Consider the following 23,480-nt stretch of genomic DNA (forward strand, 5'->3'; position numbering starts at 1 on the left):
CCCATCTCCCTTACTTCCAGCTAGTAAGGATCACATAATTCCTAACAAAGTTTTGACACAGATTCCCTATTCGGGCATTCAGAACATATAGCACGTTGCTGCAAGCAAGCACATTCTCATTCAAAGATGCAAGTTACTATGTAGGAACAAGTTTGTATAGGTATTTCAAAGATGCCCAGAACTGAGCTAAACTTGTATGTGTCCAACTCCTAGAAATAACTTCATGCCCCATCTCCCTTACTTCCAGCTAGTAAGGATCACATAATTCCTAACAAAGTTTTGACACAGATTCCCAATTCGGGCATTCAGAACATATAGCACGTTGCTGTAAGCAAGCACATTCTCATTCAAAGATGCAAGTTACTATGTAGGAACAAGTTTGTATAGGTATTTCAAAGATGCCCAGAACTGAGCTAAACTTGGTATGTGTCCAACTCCTAGAAATAACTTCATGCCCCATCCCCCTAACTTCCAGCTAGTAAGGATCACATAATTCCTAACAAAGTTTTGACACAGATTCCCTATTCGGGCATTCAGAACATATAGCACGTTGCTGCAAGCAAGCACATTCTCATTCAAAGTTGCAAGTTACTATGTAGGAACAAGTTTGTATAGGTATTTCAAAGATGCCCAGAACTGAGCTAAACTTGGTATGTGTCCAACTCCTAGAAATAACTTCATGCCCCATCTCCCTTACTTCCAGCTAGTAAGGATCACATAATTCCTAACAAAGTTTTGACACAGATTCCCTATTCGGGCATTCAGAACATATAGCACGTTGCTGTAAGCAAGCACATTCTCATTCAAAGATGCAAGTTACTATGTAGGAACAAGTTTGTATAGGTATTTCAAAGATGCCCAGAACTGAGCTAAACTTGGTATGTGTCCAACTCCTAGAAATAACTTCATGCCCCATCTCCCTTACTTCCAGCTAGTAAGGATCACATAATTCCTAACAAAGTTTTGACACAGATTCCCTATTCGGGCATTCAGAACATATAGCACGTTGCTGCAAGCAAGCACATTCTCATTCAAAGTTGCAAGTTACTATTTAGGAACAAGTTTGTATAGGTATTTCAAAGATGCCCAGAACTGAGCTAAACTTGGTATGTGTCCAACTCCTAGAAATAACTTCATGCCCCATCTCACTTACTTCCAGCTAGTAAGGATCACATAATTCCTAACAAAGTTTTGACACAGATTCCCAATTCGGGCATTCAGAACATGTAGCACGTTGCTGTAAGCAAGCAGATTCTCATTCAAAGATGCAAGTTACTATGTAGGAACAAGTTTGTATAGGTATTTCAAAGATGCCCAGAACTGAGCTAAACTTGGTATGTGTCCAACTCCTAGAAATAACTTCATGCCCCATCTCCCTTACTTCCAGCTAGTAAGGATCACATAATTCCTAACAAAGTTTTGACACAGATTCCCAATTCGGGCAATTAGAACATATAGCACGTTGCTGTAAGCAAGCACATTCTCATTCAAAGTTGCAAGTTACTATGTAGGAACAAGTTTGTATAGGTACTTCAAAGATGCCCAGAACTGAGCTAAACTTGGTATGTGTCCAACTCCTAGAAATAACTTCATGCCCCATCTCCCTTACTTCCAGCTAGTAAGGATCACATAATTCCTAACAAAGTTTTGACACAGATTACCAATTCTGGCATTCAGAACATATAGCAAGTTGCTGTAAGCAAGCACATTCTCATTCAAAGATGCAAGTTACTATGTAGGAACAAGTTTGTATAGGTATTTCAAAGATGCCCAGAACTGAGCTAAACTTGGTATGTGTCCAACTCCTAGAAATAACTTCATGCCCCATCTCCCTTACTTCCAGCTAGTAAGGATCACATAATTCCTAACAAAGTTTTGACACAGATTCCCAATTCGGGCATTCAGATCATATAGCACGTTGCTGTAAGCAAGCACATTTTCATTCAAAGTTGCAAGTTACTATGTAGGAACAAGTTTGTATAGGTATTTCAAAGATGCCCAGAACTGAGCTAAACTTGGTATGTGTCCAACTCCTAGAAATAACTTCATGCCCCATCTCCCTTACTTCCAGCTAGTAAGGATCACATAATTCCTAACAAAGTTTTGACACAGATTCCCAATTCGTGCATTTAGAACGTATAGCACGTTGCTGTAAGCAAGTAGATTCTCATTCAAAGATGCAAGTTACTATGTAGGAACAAGTTTGTATAGGTATTTCAAAGATGCCCAGAACTGAGCTAAACTTGGTATGTGTCCAACTCCTAGAAATAACTTCATGCCCCATCTCCCTTACTTCCAGCTAGTAAGGATCACATAATTCGTAACAAAGTTTTGACACAGATTCCCAATTCGGGCATTCAGAACATATAGCACGTTGCTGTAAGCAAGCACATTTTCATTCAAAGTTGCAAGTTACTATGTAGGAACAAGTTTGTATAGGTATTTCAAAGATGCCCAGAACTGAGCTAAACTTGGTATGTGTCCAACTCCTAGAAATAACTTCATGCCCCATCTCCCTTACTTCCAGCTAGTAAGGATCACATAATTCCTAACAAAGTTTTGACACAGATTCCCAATTCGGGCATTTAGAACATATAACACGTTGCTGTAAGCAAGCACATTCTCATTCAAAGTTGCAAGTTACTATGTAGGAACAAGTTTGTATAGGTATTTCAAAGATGCCCAGAACTGAGCTAAACTTGGTATGTGTCCAACTCCTAGAAATAACTTCATGCCCCATCTCCCTTACTTCCAGCTAGTAAGGATCACATAATTCCTAACAAAGATTTGACACAGATTCCCAATTCGCGCATTCAGAACATGTAGCACGTTGCTGTAAGCAAGCACATTTTCATTCAAAGTTGCAAGTTACTATGTAGGAACAAGTTTGTATAGGTATTTCAAAGATGCCCAGAACTGAGCTAAACTTGGTATGTGTCCAACTCCTAGAAATAACTTCATGCCCCATCTCCCTTACTTCCAGCTAGTAAGGATCACATAATTCCTAACAAAGTTTTGACACAGATTCCCTATTCGGGCATTCAGAACATGTAGCACGTTGCTGTAAGCAAGCAGATTCTCATTCAAAGATGCAAGTTACTATGTAGGAACAAGTTTGTATAGGTATTTCAAAGATGCCCAGAACTGAGCTAAACTTGGTATGTGTCCAACTCCTAGAAATAACTTCATGCCCCATCTCCCTTACTTCCAGCTAGTAAGGATCACATAATTCCTAACAAAGTTTTGACACAGATTCCCTATTCGGGCATTCAGAACATGTAGCACGTTGCTGTAAGCAAGCACATTCTCATTCAAAGTTGCAAGTTACTATGTAGGAACAAGTTTGTATAGGTATTTCAAAGATGCCCAGAACTGAGCTAAACTTGGTATATGTCCAACTCCTAGAAATAACTTCATGCCCCTTCTCCCTTACTTCCAGCTAGTAAGGATCACATAATTCCTAACAAAGTTTTGACACAGATTCCCAATTCGGGCATTCAGAACATATAGCACGTTGCTGTAAGCAAGCACATTCTCATTCAAAGATGCAAGTTACTATGTAGGAACAAGTTTGTATAGGTATTTCAAAGATGCCCAGAACTGAGCTAAACTTGGTATGTGTCCAACTCCTAGAAATAACTTCATGCCCCATCTCCCTTACTTCCAGCTAGTAAGGATCACATAATTCCTAACAAAGTTTTGACACAGATTCCCTAATCGGGCATTCAGAACATATAGCACGTTGCTGCAAGCAAGCACATTCTCATTCAAAGTTGCAAGTTACTATGTAGGAACAAGTTTGTATAGGTATTTCAAAGATGCCCAGAACTGAGCTAAACTTGGTATATGTCCAACTCCTAGAAATAACTTCATGCCCCATCTCCCTTACTTCCAGCTAGTAAGGATCACATAATTCCTAACAAAGTTTTGACACAGATTCCCTATTCGGGCATTCAGAACATATAGCACGTTGCTGTAAGCAAGCACATTCTCATTCAAAGATGCAAGTTACTATGTAGGAACAAGTTTGTATAGGTATTTCAAAGATGCCCAGAACTGAGCTAAACTTGGTATGTGTCCAACTCCTAGAAATAACTTCATGCCCCATCTCCCTTACTTCCAGCTAGTAAGGATCACATAATTCCTAACAAAGTATTGACACAGATTCCCTATTCGGGCATTCAGAACATACAGCACGTTGCTGCAAGCAAGCACATTCTCATTCAAAGTTGCAAGTTACTATGTAGGAACAAGTTTGTATAGGTATTTCAAAGATGCCCAGAACTGAGCTAAACTTGGTATGTGTCCAACTCCTAGAAATAACTTCATGCCCCATCTCACTTACTTCCAGCTAGTAAGGATCACATAATTCCTAACAAAGATTTGACACAGATTCCCAATTCGGGCATTCAGAACATATAGCACGTTGCTGTAAGCAAGCAGATTCTCATTCAAAGATGCAAGTTACTATGTAGGAACAAGTTTGTATAGGTATTTCAAAGATGCCCAGAACTGAGCTAAACTTGGTATGTGTCCAACTCCTAGAAATAACTTCATGCCCCATCTCCCTTACTTCCAGCTAGTAAGGATCACATAATTCCTAACAAAGTTTTGACACAGATTCCCAATTCGGGCATTAAGAACATATAGCACGTTGCTGTAAGCAAGCACATTTTCATTCAAAGTTGCAAGTTACTATGTAGGAACAAGTTTGTATAGGTATTTCAAAGATGCCCAGAACTGAGCTAAACTTGGTATGTGTCCAACTCCTAGAAATAACATCATGCCCCATCTCCCTTACTTCCAGCTAGTAAGGATCACATAATTCCTAACAAAGTTTTGACACAGATTCCCAATTCGGGCAATTAGAACATATAGCACGTTGCTGTAAGCAAGCACATTCTCATTCAAAGTTGCAAGTTACTATGTAGGAACAAGATTGTATAGGTACTTCAAAGATGCCCAGAACTGAGCTAAACTTGGTATGTGTCCAACTCCTAGAAATAACTTCATGCCCCATCTCCCTTACTTCCAGCTAGTAAGGATCACATAATTCCTAACAAAGTTTTGACACAGATTACCAATTATGGCATTCAGAACATATAGCACGTTGCTGTAAGCAAGCACATTCTCATTCAATGATGCAAGTTACTATGTAGGAACAAGTTTGTATAGGTATTTCAAAGATGCCCAGAACTGAGCTAAACTTGGTATGTGTCCAACTCCTAGAAATAACTTCATGCCCCATCTCCCTTACTTCCAGCTAGTAAGGATCACATAATTCCTAACAAAGTTTTGACACAGATTCCCAATTCGGGCATTCAGATCATATAGCACGTTGCTGTAAGCAAGCACATTTTCATTCAAAGTTGCAAGTTACTATGTAGGAACAAGTTTGTATAGGTATTTCAAAGATTCCCAGAACTGAGCTAAACTTGGTATGTGTCCAACTCCTACAAATAACTTCATGCCCCATCTCCCTTACTTCCAGCTAGTAAGGATCACATAATTCCTAACAAAGTTTTGGCACAGATTCCCAATTCGGGCATTTAGAACGTATAGCACGTTGCTGTAAGCAAGTAGATTCTCATTCAAAGATGCAAGTTACTATGTAGGAACAAGTTTGTATAGGTATTTCAAAGATGCCCAGAACTGAGCTAAACTTGGTATGTGTCCAACTCCTAGAAATAACTTCATGCCCCATCTCCCTTACTTCCAGCTAGTAAGGATCACATAATTCCTAACAAAGTTTTGACACAGATTCCCAATTCGGGCATTCAGAACATATAGCACGTTGCTGTAAGCAAGCACATTTTCATTCAAAGTTGCAAGTTACTATGTAGGAACAAGTTTGTATAGGTATTTCAAAGATGCCCAGAACTGAGCTAAACTTGGTATGTGTCCAACTCCTAGAAATAACTTCATGGCCCATCTCCCTTACTTCCAGCTAGTAAGGATCACATAATTCCTAACAAAGTTTTGACACAGATTCCCAATTCGGGCATTCAGAACATATAGCACGTTGCTGTAAGCAAGCACATTTTCATTCAAAGTTGCAAGTTACTATGTAGGAACAAGTTTGTATAGGTATTTCAAAGATGCCCAGAACTGAGCTAAACTTGGTATGTGTCCAACTCCTAGAAATAACTTCATGGCCCATCTCCCTTACTTCCAGCTAGTAAGGATCACATAATTCCTAACAAAGTTTTGACACAGATTCCCAATTCGGGCATTCAGATCATATAGCACGTTGCTGTAAGCAAGCACATTTTCATTCAAAGTTGCAAGTTACTATGTAGGAACAAGTTTGTATAGGTATTTCAAAGATGCCCAGAACTGAGCTAAACTATGTATGTGTCCAACTCCTAGAAATAACTTCATGCCCCATCTCCCTTACTTCCAGCTAGTAAGGATCACATAATTCCTAACACAGTTTTGACACAGATTCCCTATTCGGGCATTCAGAACATATAGCACGTTGCTGTAAGCAAGCACATTCTCATTCAAAGATGCAAGTTACTATGTAGGAACAAGTTTGTATAGGTATTTCAAAGATGCCCAGAACTGAGCTAAACTTGGTATGTGTCCAACTCCTAGAAATAACTTCATGCCCCATCTCCCTTACTTCCAGCTAGTAAGGATCACATAATTCCTAACAAAGTTTTGACACAGATTCCCTATTCGGGCATTCAGAACATATAGCACGTTGCTGCAAGCAAGCACATTCTCATTCAAAGATGCAAGTTACTATGTAGGAACAAGTTTGTATAGGTATTTCAAAGATGCCCAGAACTGAGCTAAACTTGGTATGTGTCCAACTCCTAGAAATAACTTCATGCCCCATCTCCCTTACTTCCAGCTAGTAAGGATCACATAATTCCTAACAAAGTTTTGACACAGATTCCCTATTCGGGCATTCAGAACATATAGCACGTTGCTGCAAGCAAGCACATTCTCATTCAAAGATGCAAGTTACTATGTAGGAACAAGTTTGTATAGGTATTTCAAAGATGCCCAGAACTGAGCTAAACTTGGTATGTGTCCAACTCCTAGAAATAACTTCATGCCCCATCTCCCTTACTTCCAGCTAGTAAGGATCACATAATTCCTAAGAAAGTTTTGACACAGATTCCCAATTCGGGCATTCAGAACATATAGCACGTTGCTGCAAGCAAGCACATTCTCATTCAAAGTTGCAAGTTACTATGTAGGAACAAGTTTGTATAGGTATTTCAAAGATGCCCAGAACTGAGCTAAACTTGGTATGTGTCCAACTCCTAGAAATAACTTCATGCCCCATCTCCCTTACTTCCAGCTAGTAAGAATCACATAATTCCTAAGAAAGTTTTGACACAGATTCCCAATTCGGGCATTCAGAACATATACCACGTTGCTGTAAGCAAGCACATTCTCATTCAAAGTTGCAAGTTACTATGTAGGAACAAGTTTGTATAGGTATTTCAAAGATGCCCAGAACTGAGCTAAACTTGGTATGTGTCCAACTCCTAGAAATAACTTCATGCCCCATCTCCCTTACTTCCAGCTAGTAAGGATCACATAATTCCTAACAAAGTTTTGACACAGATTCCCAATTCGGGCATTCAGAACATATAGCACGTTGCTGTAAGCAAGCACATTCTCATTCAAAGTTGCAAGTTACTATGTAGGAACAAGTTTGTATAGGTATTTCAAAGATGCCCAGAACTGAGCTAAACTTGGTATGTGTCCAACTCCTAGAAATAACTTCATGCCCCATCTCCCTTACTTCCAGCTAGTAAGGATCACATAATTCCTAACAAAGTTTTGACACAGATTCCCACTTCGGGCATTCAGAACATATAGCACGTTGCTGTAAGCAAGCACATTTTCATTCAATGTTGCAAGTTACTATGTAGGAACAAGTTTGTATAGGTATTTCAAAGATGCCCAGAACTGAGCTAAACTTGGTATGTGTCCAACTCCTAGAAATAACTTCATGCCCCATCTCCCTTACTTCCAGCTAGTAAGGATCACATAATTCCTAACAAAGTTTTGACACAGATTCCCAATTCGGGCATTCAGAACATACAGCACGTTGCTGTAAGCAAGCAGATTCTCATTCAAAGATGCAAGTTACTATGTAGGAACAAGTTTGTATAGGTATTTCAAAGATGCCCAGAACTGAGCTAAACTTGGTATGTGTCCAACTCCTAGAAATAACTTCATGCCCCATCTCCCTTACTTCCAGCTAGTAAGGATCACATAATTCCTAACAATGTTTTGACACAGATTGCCAATTCGGGCATTCAGAACATATAGCACGTTGCTGTAAGCAAGCACATTCTCATTCAAAGATGCAAGTTACTATGTGGGAACAAGTTTGTATAGGTATTTCAAAGATGCCCAGAACTGAGCTAAACTTGGTATGTGTCCAACTCCTAGAAATAACTTCATGCCCCATCTCCCTTACTTCCAGCTAGTAAGGATCACATAATTCCTAACAAAGTTTTGACACAGATTCCCAAATCGGGCATTCAGAACATATAGCACGTTGCTGTAAGCAAGCACATTCTCATTCAAAGTTGCAAGTTACTATGTGGGAACAAGTTTGTATAGGTATTTCAAAGATGCCCAGAACTGAGCTAAACTTGGTATGTGTCCAACTCCTAGAAATAACTTCATGCCCCATCTCCCTTACTTCCAGCTAGTAAGGATCACATAATTCCTAACAAAGTTTTGACACAGATTGCCAATTCGGGCAATCAGAACATATAGCACGTTGCTGTAAGCAAGCACATTCTCATTCAAAGATGCAAGTTACTATGTAGGAACAAGTTTGTATAGGTATTTCAAAGATGCCCAGAACTGAGCTAAACTTGGTATGTGTCCAACTCCTAGAAATAACTTCATGCCCCATCTCCCTTACTTCCAGCTAGTAAGGATCACATAATTCCTAACAAAGTTTTGACACAGATTGCCAATTCGGGCAATCAGAACATATAGCACGTTGCTGTAAGCAAGCACATTCTCATTCAAAGATGCAAGTTACTATGTAGGAACAAGTTTGTATAGGTATTTCAAAGATGCCCAGAACTGAGCTAAACTTGGTATGTGTCCAACTCCTAGAAATAACTTCATGCCCCATCTCCCTTACTTCCAGCTAGTAAGGATCACATAATTCCTAACAAAGTTTTGACACAGATTCCCAATTCGGGCATTCAGAACATATAGCACGTTGCTGTAAGCAAGCACATTCTCATTCAAAGATGCAAGTTACTATGTAGGAACAAGTTTGTATAGGTATTTCAAAGATGCCCAGAACTGAGCTAAACTTGGTATGTGTCCAACTCCTAGAAATAACTTCATGCCCCATCTCCCTTACTTCCAGCTAGTAAGGATCACATAATTCCTAACAAAGTTTTGACACAGATTCCCAATTCGGGCATTCAGAACATATAGCACGTTGCTGCAAGCAAGCACATTCTCATTCAAAGATGCAAGTTACTATGTAGGAACAAGTTTGTATAGGTATTTCAAAGATGCCCAGAACTGAGCTAAACTTGGTATGTGTCCAACTCCTAGAAATAACTTCATGCCCCATCTCCCTTACTTCCAGCTAGTAAGGATCACATAATTCCTAACAAAGTTTTGACACAGATTCCCAATTCGGGCATTCAGAACATATAGCACGTTGCTGCAAGCAAGCACATTCTCATGCAAAGTTGCAAGTTACTATGTAGGAACAAGTTTGTATAGGTATTTCAAAGATGCCCAGAACTGAGCTAAACTTGGTATGTGTCCAACTCCTAGAAATAACTTCATGCCCCATCTCCCTTACTTCCAGCTAGTACGGATCACATAATTCCTAACAAAGTTTTGACACAGATTCCCAATTCGGGCATTCAGAACATATAGCACGTTGCTGCAAGCAAGCACATTCTCATTCAAAGTTGCAAGTTACTATGTAGGAACAAGTTTGTATAGGTATTTCAAAGATGCCCAGAACTGAGCTAAATTTGGTATGTGTCCAACTCCTAGAAATAACTTCATGCCCCATCTCCCTTACTTCCAGCTAGTAAGGATCACATAATTCCTAACAAAGTTTTGACACAGATTCCCTATTCGGGCATTCAGAACATATAGCACGTTGCTGCAAGCAAGCACATTCTCATTCAAAGATGCAAGTTACTATGTGGGAACAAGTTTGTATAGGTATTTCAAAGATGCCCAGAACTGAGCTAAACTTGGTATGTGTCCAACTCCTAGAAATAACTTCATGCCCCATCTCCCTTACTTCCAGCTAGTAAGGATCACATAATTCCTAACAACGTTTTGACACAGATTCCCAATTCGGGCATTCAGAACATATAGCACGTTGCTGTAAGCAAGCACATTCTCATTCAAAGATGCAAGTTACTATGTAGGAACAAGTTTGTATAGGTATTTGAAAGATGCCCAGAACTGAGCTAAACCTGGTATCTGTCCAACTCCTAGAAATAACTTCATGCCCCATCTCCCTTACTTCCAGCTAGTAAGGATCACATAATTCCTAACAAAGTTTTGACACAGATTACCAATTATGGCATTCAGAACATATAGCACGTTGCTGTAAGCAAGCACATTCTCATTCAAAGTTGCAAGTTACTATGTAGGAACAAGTTTGTATAGGTACTTCAAAGATGCCCAGAACTGAGCTAAACTTGGTATGTGTCCAACTCCTAGAAATAACTTCATGCCCCATCTCCCTTACTTCCAGCTAGTAAGGATCACATAATTCCTAACAAAGTTTTGACACAGATTACCAATTATGGCATTCAGAACATATAGCACGTTGCTGTAAGCAAGCACATTCTCATTCAATGATGCAAGTTACTATGTAGGAACAAGTTTGTATAGGTATTTCAAAGATGCCCAGAACTGAGCTAAACTTGGTATGTGTCCAACTCCTACAAATAACTTCATGCCCCATCTCCCTTACTTCCAGCTAGTAAGGATCACATAAATCCTAACAAAGTTTTGACACAGATTCCCAATTCGGGCATTCAGATCATATAGCACGTTGCTGTAAGCAAGCACATTTTCATTCAAAGTTGCAAGTTACTATGTAGGAACAAGTTTGTATAGGTATTTCAAAGATGCCCAGAACTGAGCTAAACTTGGTATGTGTCCAACTCCTACAAATAACTTCATGCCCCATCTCCCTTACTTCCAGCTAGTAAGGATCACATAATTCCTAACAAAGTTTTGACACAGATTCCCAATTCGGGCATTTAGAACGTATAGCACGTTGCTGTAAGCAAGTAGATTCTCATTCAAAGATGCAAGTTACTATGTAGGAACAAGTTTGTATAGGTATTTCAAAGATGCCCAGAACTGAGCTAAACTTGGTATGTGTCCAACTCCTAGAAATAACTTCATGCCCCATCTCCCTTACTTCCAGCTAGTAAGGATCACATAATTCCTAACAAAGTTTTGACACAGATTCCCAATTCGGGCATTCAGAACATATAGCACGTTGCTGTAAGCAAGCACATTTTCATTCAAAGTTGCAAGTTACTATGTAGGAACAAGTTTGTATAGGTATTTCAAAGATGCCCAGAACTGAGCTAAACTTGGTATGTGTCCAACTCCTAGAAATAACTTCATGGCCCATCTCCCTTACTTCCAGCTAGTAAGGATCACATAATTCCTAACAAAGTTTTGACACAGATTCCCAATTCGGGCATTCAGATCATATAGCACGTTGCTGTAAGCAAGCACATTTTCATTCAAAGTTGCAAGTTACTATGTAGGAACAAGTTTGTATAGGTATTTCAAAGATGCCCAGAACTGAGCTAAACTTGGTATGTGTCCAACTCCTAGAAATAACTTCATGCCCCATCTCCCTTACTTCCAGCTAGTAAGGATCACATAATTCCTAACAAAGTTTTGACACAGATTCCCAATTCGGGCATTTAGAACGTATAGCACGTTGCTGTAAGCAAGTAGATTCTCATTCAAAGATGCAAGTTACTATGTAGGAACAAGTTTGTATAGGTATTTCAAAGATGCCCAGAACTGAGCTAAACTTGGTATGTGTCCAACTCCTAGAAATAACTTCATGCCCCATCTCCCTTACTTCCAGCTAGTAAGGATCACATAATTCCTAACAATGTTTTGACACAGATTCCCAATTCGGGCATTCAGAACATATAGCACGTTGCTGTAAGCAAGCACATTCTCATTCAAAGTTGCAAGTTACTATGTAGGAACAAGTTTGTATAGGTATTTCAAAGATGCCCATAACTGAGGTAAACTTGGTATGTGTCCAACTCATAGAAATAACTTCATGCCCCATCTCCCTTACTTCCAGCTAGTAAGGATCACATAATTCCTAACAAAGTTTTGACACAGATTCCCTATTCGGGCATTTAGAACATATAACACGTTGCTGTAAGCAAGCACATTCTCTTTCAAAGTTGCAAGTTACTATGTAGGAACAAGTTTGTATAGGTATTTCAAAGATGCCCAGAACTGAGCTAAACTTGGTATGTGTCCAACTCCTAGAAATAACTTCATGCCCCATCTCCCTTACTTCCAGCTAGTAAGGATCACATAATTCCTAACAAAGATTTGACACAGATTCCCAATTCGGGCATTCAGAACATGTAGCACGTTGCTGTAAGCAAGCACATTTTCATTCAAAGTTGCAAGTTACTATGTAGGAACAAGTTTGTATAGGTATTTCAAAGATGCCCAGAACTGAGCTAAACTTGGTATGTGTCCAACTCCTAGAAATAACTTCATGCCCCATCTCCCTTACTTCCAGCTAGTAAGGATCACATAATTCCTAACAAAGTTTTGACACAGATTCCCTATTCGGGCATTCAGAACATGTAGCACGTTGCTGTAAGCAAGCAGATTCTCATTCAAAGATGCAAGTTACTATGTAGGAACAAGTTTGTATAGGTATTTCAAAGATGCCCAGAACTGAGCTAAACTTGGTATGTGTCCAACTCCTAGAAATAACTTCATGCCCCATCTCCCTTACTTCCAGCTAGTAAGGATCACATAATTCCTAACAAAGTTTTGACACAGATTCCCTATTCGGGCATTCAGAACATGTAGCACGTTGCTGTAAGCAAGCAGATTCTCATTCAAAGATGCAAGTTACTATGTAGGAACAAGTTTGTATAGGTATTTCAAAGATGCCCAGAACTGAGCTAAACTTGGTATGTGTCCAACTCCTAGAAATAACTTCATGCCCCATCTCCCTTACTTCCAGCTAGTAAGGATCACATAATTCCTAACAAAGTTTTGACACAGATTCCCTATTCGGGCATTCAGAACATGTAGCACGTTGCTGTAAGCAAGCACATTCTCATTCAAAGTTGCAAGTTACTATGTAGGAACAAGTTTGTATAGGTATTTCAAAGATGCCCAGAACTGAGCTAAACTTGGTATATGTCCAACTCCTAGAAATAACTTCATGCCCCTTCTCCCTTACTTCCAGCTAGTAAGGATCACATAATTCCTAACAAAGTTTTGACACAGATTCCCAATTCGGGCATTCAGAACATATAGCACGTTGCTGTAAGCAAGCACATTCTCATTCAAAGATGCAAGTTACTATGTAGGAACAAGTTTGTATAGGTATTTCAAAGATGCCCAGAACTGAGCTAAACTTGGTATGTGTCCAACTCCTAGAAATAACTTCATGCCCCATCTCCCTTACTTCCAGCTAGTAAGGATCACATAATTCCTAACAAAGTTTTGACACAGATTCCCTAATCGGGCATTCAGAACATATAGCACGTTGCTGCAAGCAAGCACATTCTCATTCAAAGTTGCAAGTTACTATGTAGGAACAAGTTTGTATAGGTATTTCAAAGATGCCCAGAACTGAGCTAAACTTGGTATATGTCCAACTCCTAGAAATAACTTCATGCCCCATCTCCCTTACTTCCAGCTAGTAAGGATCACATAATTCCTAACAAAGTTTTGACACAGATTCCCTATTCGGGCATTCAGAACATATAGCACGTTGCTGTAAGCAAGCACATTCTCATTCAAAGATGCAAGTTACTATGTAGGAACAAGTTTGTATAGGTATTTCAAAGATGCCCAGAACTGAGCTAAACTTGGTATGTGTCCAACTCCTAGAAATAACTTCATGCCCCATCTCCCTTACTTCCAGCTAGTAAGGATCACATAATTCCTAACAAAGTATTGACACAGATTCCCTATTCGGGCATTCAGAACATACAGCACGTTGCTGCAAGCAAGCACATTCTCATTCAAAGTTGCAAGTTACTATGTAGGAACAAGTTTGTATAGGTATTTCAAAGATGCCCAGAACTGAGCTAAACTTGGTATGTGTCCAACTCCTAGAAATAACTTCATGCCCCATCTCACTTACTTCCAGCTAGTAAGGATCACATAATTCCTAACAAAGATTTGACACAGATTCCCAATTCGGGCATTCAGAACATATAGCACGTTGCTGTAAGCAAGCAGATTCTCATTCAAAGATGCAAGTTACTATGTAGGAACAAGTTTGTATAGGTATTTCAAAGATGCCCAGAACTGAGCTAAACTTGGTATGTGTCCAACTCCTAGAAATAACTTCATGCCCCATCTCCCTTACTTCCAGCTAGTAAGGATCACATAATTCCTAACAAAGTTTTGACACAGATTCCCAATTCGGGCATTAAGAACATATAGCACGTTGCTGTAAGCAAGCACATTTTCATTCAAAGTTGCAAGTTACTATGTAGGAACAAGTTTGTATAGGTATTTCAAAGATGCCCAGAACTGAGCTAAACTTGGTATGTGTCCAACTCCTAGAAATAACATCATGCCCCATCTCCCTTACTTCCAGCTAGTAAGGATCACATAATTCCTAACAAAGTTTTGACACAGATTCCCAATTCGGGCAATTAGAACATATAGCACGTTGCTGTAAGCAAGCACATTCTCATTCAAAGTTGCAAGTTACTATGTAGGAACAAGATTGTATAGGTACTTCAAAGATGCCCAGAACTGAGCTAAACTTGGTATGTGTCCAACTCCTAGAAATAACTTCATGCCCCATCTCCCTTACTTCCAGCTAGTAAGGATCACATAATTCCTAACAAAGTTTTGACACAGATTACCAATTATGGCATTCAGAACATATAGCACGTTGCTGTAAGCAAGCACATTCTCATTCAATGATGCAAGTTACTATGTAGGAACAAGTTTGTATAGGTATTTCAAAGATGCCCAGAACTGAGCTAAACTTGGTATGTGTCCAACTCCTAGAAATAACTTCATGCCCCATCTCCCTTACTTCCAGCTAGTAAGGATCACATAATTCCTAACAAAGTTTTGACACAGATTCCCAATTCGGGCATTCAGATCATATAGCACGTTGCTGTAAGCAAGCACATTTTCATTCAAAGTTGCAAGTTACTATGTAGGAACAAGTTTGTATAGGTATTTCAAAGATTCCCAGAACTGAGCTAAACTTGGTATGTGTCCAACTCCTACAAATAACTTCATGCCCCATCTCCCTTACTTCCAGCTAGTAAGGATCACATAATTCCTAACAAAGTTTTGGCACAGATTCCCAATTCGGGCATTTAGAACGTATAGCACGTTGCTGTAAGCAAGTAGATTCTCATTCAAAGATGCAAGTTACTATGTAGGAACAAGTTTGTATAGGTATTTCAAAGATGCCCAGAACTGAGCTAAACTTGGTATGTGTCCAACTCCTAGAAATAACTTCATGCCCCATCTCCCTTACTTCCAGCTAGTAAGGATCACATAATTCCTAACAAAGTTTTGACACAGATTCCCAATTCGGGCATTCAGAACATATAGCACGTTGCTGTAAGCAAGCACATTTTCATTCAAAGTTGCAAGTTACTATGTAGGAACAAGTTTGTATAGGTATTTCAAAGATGCCCAGAACTGAGCTAAACTTGGTATGTGTCCAACTCCTAGAAATAACTTCATGGCCCATCTCCCTTACTTCCAGCTAGTAAGGATCACATAATTCCTAACAAAGTTTTGACACAGATTCCCAATTCGGGCATTCAGAACATATAGCACGTTGCTGTAAGCAAGCACATTTTCATTCAAAGTTGCAAGTTACTATGTAGGAACAAGTTTGTATAGGTATTTCAAAGATGCCCAGAACTGAGCTAAACTTGGTATGTGTCCAACTCCTAGAAATAACTTCATGGCCCATCTCCCTTACTTCCAGCTAGTAAGGATCACATAATTCCTAACAAAGTTTTGACACAGATTCCCAATTCGGGCATTCAGATCATATAGCACGTTGCTGTAAGCAAGCACATTTTCATTCAAAGTTGCAAGTTACTATGTAGGAACAAGTTTGTATAGGTATTTCAAAGATGCCCAGAACTGAGCTAAACTATGTATGTGTCCAACTCCTAGAAATAACTTCATGCCCCATCTCCCTTACTTCCAGCTAGTAAGGATCACATAATTCCTAACACAGTTTTGACACAGATTCCCTATTCGGGCATTCAGAACATATAGCACGTTGCTGTAAGCAAGCACATTCTCATTCAAAGATGCAAGTTACTATGTAGGAACAAGTTTGTATAGGTATTTCAAAGATGCCCAGAACTGAGCTAAACTTGGTATGTGTCCAACTCCTAGAAATAACTTCATGCCCCATCTCCCTTACTTCCAGCTAGTAAGGATCACATAATTCCTAACAAAGTTTTGACACAGATTCCCTATTCGGGCATTCAGAACATATAGCACGTTGCTGCAAGCAAGCACATTCTCATTCAAAGATGCAAGTTACTATGTAGGAACAAGTTTGTATAGGTATTTCAAAGATGCCCAGAACTGAGCTAAACTTGGTATGTGTCCAACTCCTAGAAATAACTTCATGCCCCATCTCCCTTACTTCCAGCTAGTAAGGATCACATAATTCCTAACAAAGTTTTGACACAGATTCCCTATTCGGGCATTCAGAACATATAGCACGTTGCTGCAAGCAAGCACATTCTCATTCAAAGATGCAAGTTACTATGTAGGAACAAGTTTGTATAGGTATTTCAAAGATGCCCAGAACTGAGCTAAACTTGGTATGTGTCCAACTCCTAGAAATAACTTCATGCCCCATCTCCCTTACTTCCAGCTAGTAAGGATCACATAATTCCTAAGAAAGTTTTGACACAGATTCCCAATTCGGGCATTCAGAACATATAGCACGTTGCTGCAAGCAAGCACATTCTCATTCAAAGTTGCAAGTTACTATGTAGGAACAAGTTTGTATAGGTATTTCAAAGATGCCCAGAACTGAGCTAAACTTGGTATGTGTCCAACTCCTAGAAATAACTTCATGCCCCATCTCCCTTACTTCCAGCTAGTAAGAATCACATAATTCCTAAGAAAGTTTTGACACAGATTCCCAATTCGGGCATTCAGAACATATACCACGTTGCTGTAAGCAAGCACATTCTCATTCAAAGTTGCAAGTTACTATGTAGGAACAAGTTTGTATAGGTATTTCAAAGATGCCCAGAACTGAGCTAAACTTGGTATGTGTCCAACTCCTAGAAATAACTTCATGCCCCATCTCCCTTACTTCCAGCTAGTAAGGATCACATAATTCCTAACAAAGTTTTGACACAGATTCCCAATTCGGGCATTCAGAACATATAGCACGTTGCTGTAAGCAAGCACATTCTCATTCAAAGTTGCAAGTTACTATGTAGGAACAAGTTTGTATAGGTATTTCAAAGATGCCCAGAACTGAGCTAAACTTGGTATGTGTCCAACTCCTAGAAATAACTTCATGCCCCATCTCCCTTACTTCCAGCTAGTAAGGATCACATAATTCCTAACAAAGTTTTGACACAGATTCCCACTTCGGGCATTCAGAACATATAGCACGTTGCTGTAAGCAAGCACATTTTCATTCAATGTTGCAAGTTACTATGTAGGAACAAGTTTGTATAGGTATTTCAAAGATGCCCAGAACTGAGCTAAACTTGGTATGTGTCCAACTCCTAGAAATAACTTCATGCCCCATCTCCCTTACTTCCAGCTAGTAAGGATCACATAATTCCTAACAAAGTTTTGACACAGATTCCCAATTCGGGCATTCAGAACATACAGCACGTTGCTGTAAGCAAGCAGATTCTCATTCAAAGATGCAAGTTACTATGTAGGAACAAGTTTGTATAGGTATTTCAAAGATGCCCAGAACTGAGCTAAACTTGGTATGTGTCCAACTCCTAGAAATAACTTCATGCCCCATCTCCCTTACTTCCAGCTAGTAAGGATCACATAATTCCTAACAATGTTTTGACACAGATTGCCAATTCGGGCATTCAGAACATATAGCACGTTGCTGTAAGCAAGCACATTCTCATTCAAAGATGCAAGTTACTATGTGGGAACAAGTTTGTATAGGTATTTCAAAGATGCCCAGAACTGAGCTAAACTTGGTATGTGTCCAACTCCTAGAAATAACTTCATGCCCCATCTCCCTTACTTCCAGCTAGTAAGGATCACATAATTCCTAACAAAGTTTTGACACAGATTCCCAAATCGGGCATTCAGAACATATAGCACGTTGCTGTAAGCAAGCACATTCTCATTCAAAGTTGCAAGTTACTATGTGGGAACAAGTTTGTATAGGTATTTCAAAGATGCCCAGAACTGAGCTAAACTTGGTATGTGTCCAACTCCTAGAAATAACTTCATGCCCCATCTCCCTTACTTCCAGCTAGTAAGGATCACATAATTCCTAACAAAGTTTTGACACAGATTGCCAATTCGGGCAATCAGAACATATAGCACGTTGCTGTAAGCAAGCACATTCTCATTCAAAGATGCAAGTTACTATGTAGGAACAAGTTTGTATAGGTATTTCAAAGATGCCCAGAACTGAGCTAAACTTGGTATGTGTCCAACTCCTAGAAATAACTTCATGCCCCATCTCCCTTACTTCCAGCTAGTAAGGATCACATAATTCCTAACAAAGTTTTGACACAGATTGCCAATTCGGGCAATCAGAACATATAGCACGTTGCTGTAAGCAAGCACATTCTCATTCAAAGATGCAAGTTACTATGTAGGAACAAGTTTGTATAGGTATTTCAAAGATGCCCAGAACTGAGCTAAACTTGGTATGTGTCCAACTCCTAGAAATAACTTCATGCCCCATCTCCCTTACTTCCAGCTAGTAAGGATCACATAATTCCTAACAAAGTTTTGACACAGATTCCCAATTCGGGCATTCAGAACATATAGCACGTTGCTGTAAGCAAGCACATTCTCATTCAAAGATGCAAGTTACTATGTAGGAACAAGTTTGTATAGGTATTTCAAAGATGCCCAGAACTGAGCTAAACTTGGTATGTGTCCAACTCCTAGAAATAACTTCATGCCCCATCTCCCTTACTTCCAGCTAGTAAGGATCACATAATTCCTAACAAAGTTTTGACACAGATTCCCAATTCGGGCATTCAGAACATATAGCACGTTGCTGCAAGCAAGCACATTCTCATTCAAAGATGCAAGTTACTATGTAGGAACAAGTTTGTATAGGTATTTCAAAGATGCCCAGAACTGAGCTAAACTTGGTATGTGTCCAACTCCTAGAAATAACTTCATGCCCCATCTCCCTTACTTCCAGCTAGTAAGGATCACATAATTCCTAACAAAGTTTTGACACAGATTCCCAATTCGGGCATTCAGAACATATAGCACGTTGCTGCAAGCAAGCACATTCTCATGCAAAGTTGCAAGTTACTATGTAGGAACAAGTTTGTATAGGTATTTCAAAGATGCCCAGAACTGAGCTAAACTTGGTATGTGTCCAACTCCTAGAAATAACTTCATGCCCCATCTCCCTTACTTCCAGCTAGTACGGATCACATAATTCCTAACAAAGTTTTGACACAGATTCCCAATTCGGGCATTCAGAACATATAGCACGTTGCTGCAAGCAAGCACATTCTCATTCAAAGTTGCAAGTTACTATGTAGGAACAAGTTTGTATAGGTATTTCAAAGATGCCCAGAACTGAGCTAAATTTGGTATGTGTCCAACTCCTAGAAATAACTTCATGCCCCATCTCCCTTACTTCCAGCTAGTAAGGATCACATAATTCCTAACAAAGTTTTGACACAGATTCCCTATTCGGGCATTCAGAACATATAGCACGTTGCTGCAAGCAAGCACATTCTCATTCAAAGATGCAAGTTACTATGTGGGAACAAGTTTGTATAGGTATTTCAAAGATGCCCAGAACTGAGCTAAACTTGGTATGTGTCCAACTCCTAGAAATAACTTCATGCCCCATCTCCCTTACTTCCAGCTAGTAAGGATCACATAATTCCTAACAACGTTTTGACACAGATTCCCAATTCGGGCATTCAGAACATATAGCACGTTGCTGTAAGCAAGCACATTCTCATTCAAAGATGCAAGTTACTATGTAGGAACAAGTTTGTATAGGTATTTGAAAGATGCCCAGAACTGAGCTAAACCTGGTATCTGTCCAACTCCTAGAAATAACTTCATGCCCCATCTCCCTTACTTCCAGCTAGTAAGGATCACATAATTCCTAACAAAGTTTTGACACAGATTACCAATTATGGCATTCAGAACATATAGCACGTTGCTGTAAGCAAGCACATTCTCATTCAAAGTTGCAAGTTACTATGTAGGAACAAGTTTGTATAGGTACTTCAAAGATGCCCAGAACTGAGCTAAACTTGGTATGTGTCCAACTCCTAGAAATAACTTCATGCCCCATCTCCCTTACTTCCAGCTAGTAAGGATCACATAATTCCTAACAAAGTTTTGACACAGATTACCAATTATGGCATTCAGAACATATAGCACGTTGCTGTAAGCAAGCACATTCTCATTCAATGATGCAAGTTACTATGTAGGAACAAGTTTGTATAGGTATTTCAAAGATGCCCAGAACTGAGCTAAACTTGGTATGTGTCCAACTCCTACAAATAACTTCATGCCCCATCTCCCTTACTTCCAGCTAGTAAGGATCACATAAATCCTAACAAAGTTTTGACACAGATTCCCAATTCGGGCATTCAGATCATATAGCACGTTGCTGTAAGCAAGCACATTTTCATTCAAAGTTGCAAGTTACTATGTAGGAACAAGTTTGTATAGGTATTTCAAAGATGCCCAGAACTGAGCTAAACTTGGTATGTGTCCAACTCCTACAAATAACTTCATGCCCCATCTCCCTTACTTCCAGCTAGTAAGGATCACATAATTCCTAACAAAGTTTTGACACAGATTCCCAATTCGGGCATTTAGAACGTATAGCACGTTGCTGTAAGCAAGTAGATTCTCATTCAAAGATGCAAGTTACTATGTAGGAACAAGTTTGTATAGGTATTTCAAAGATGCCCAGAACTGAGCTAAACTTGGTATGTGTCCAACTCCTAGAAATAACTTCATGCCCCATCTCCCTTACTTCCAGCTAGTAAGGATCACATAATTCCTAACAAAGTTTTGACACAGATTCCCAATTCGGGCATTCAGAACATATAGCACGTTGCTGTAAGCAAGCACATTTTCATTCAAAGTTGCAAGTTACTATGTAGGAACAAGTTTGTATAGGTATTTCAAAGATGCCCAGAACTGAGCTAAACTTGGTATGTGTCCAACTCCTAGAAATAACTTCATGGCCCATCTCCCTTACTTCCAGCTAGTAAGGATCACATAATTCCTAACAAAGTTTTGACACAGATTCCCAATTCGGGCATTCAGATCATATAGCACGTTGCTGTAAGCAAGCACATTTTCATTCAAAGTTGCAAGTTACTATGTAGGAACAAGTTTGTATAGGTATTTCAAAGATGCCCAGAACTGAGCTAAACTTGGTATGTGTCCAACTCCTAGAAATAACTTCATGCCCCATCTCCCTTACTTCCAGCTAGTAAGGATCACATAATTCCTAACAAAGTTTTGACACAGATTCCCAATTCGGGCATTTAGAACGTATAGCACGTTGCTGTAAGCAAGTAGATTCTCATTCAAAGATGCAAGTTACTATGTAGGAACAAGTTTGTATAGGTATTTCAAAGATGCCCAGAACTGAGCTAAACTTGGTATGTGTCCAACTCCTAGAAATAACTTCATGCCCCATCTCCCTTACTTCCAGCTAGTAAGGATCACATAATTCCTAACAATGTTTTGACACAGATTCCCAATTCGGGCATTCAGAACATATAGCACGTTGCTGTAAGCAAGCACATTCTCATTCAAAGTTGCAAGTTACTATGTAGGAACAAGTTTGTATAGGTATTTCAAAGATGCCCATAACTGAGGTAAACTTGGTATGTGTCCAACTCATAGAAATAACTTCATGCCCCATCTCCCTTACTTCCAGCTAGTAAGGATCACATAATTCCTAACAAAGTTTTGACACAGATTCCCTATTCGGGCATTTAGAACATATAACACGTTGCTGTAAGCAAGCACATTCTCTTTCAAAGTTGCAAGTTACTATGTAGGAACAAGTTTGTATAGGTATTTCAAAGATGCCCAGAACTGAGCTAAACTTGGTATGTGTCCAACTCCTAGAAATAACTTCATGCCCCATCTCCCTTACTTCCAGCTAGTAAGGATCACATAATTCCTAACAAAGATTTGACACAGATTCCCAATTCGGGCATTCAGAACATGTAGCACGTTGCTGTAAGCAAGCACATTTTCATTCAAAGTTGCAAGTTACTATGTAGGAACAAGTTTGTATAGGTATTTCAAAGATGCCCAGAACTGAGCTAAACTTGGTATGTGTCCAACTCCTAGAAATAACTTCATGCCCCATCTCCCTTACTTCCAGCTAGTAAGGATCACATAATTCCTAACAAAGTTTTGACACAGATTCCCTATTCGGGCATTCAGAACATGTAGCACGTTGCTGTAAGCAAGCAGATTCTCATTCAAAGATGCAAGTTACTATGTAGGAACAAGTTTGTATAGGTATTTCAAAGATGCCCAGAACTGAGCTAAACTTGGTATGTGTCCAACTCCTAGAAATAACTTCATGCCCCATCTCCCTTACTTCCAGCTAGTAAGGATCACATAATTCCTAACAAAGTTTTGACACAGATTCCCTATTCGGGCATTCAGAACATGTAGCACGTTGCTGTAAGCAAGCACATTCTCATTCAAAGTTGCAAGTTACTATGTAGGAACAAGTTTGTATAGGTATTTCAAAGATGCCCAGAACTGAGCTAAACTTGGTATGTGTCCAACTCCTAGAAATAACTTGATGCCCCTTCTCCCTTACTTCCAGCTAGTAAGGATCACATAATTCCTAACAAAGTTTTGACACAGATTCCCAATTCGGGCATTCAGAACATATAGCACGTTGCTGTAAGCAAGCACATTCTCATTCAAAGATGCAAGTTACTATGTAGGAACAAGTTTGTATAGGTATTTCAAAGATGCCCAGAACTGAGCTAAACTTGGTATGTGTCCAACTCCTAGAAATAACTTCA

This window comes from Diceros bicornis, assembly GCF_020826845.1.
Source record: "Diceros bicornis minor isolate mBicDic1 chromosome 32 unlocalized genomic scaffold, mDicBic1.mat.cur SUPER_32_unloc_2, whole genome shotgun sequence".
Classification (NCBI taxonomy): Eukaryota; Metazoa; Chordata; class Mammalia; order Perissodactyla; family Rhinocerotidae; genus Diceros; species Diceros bicornis.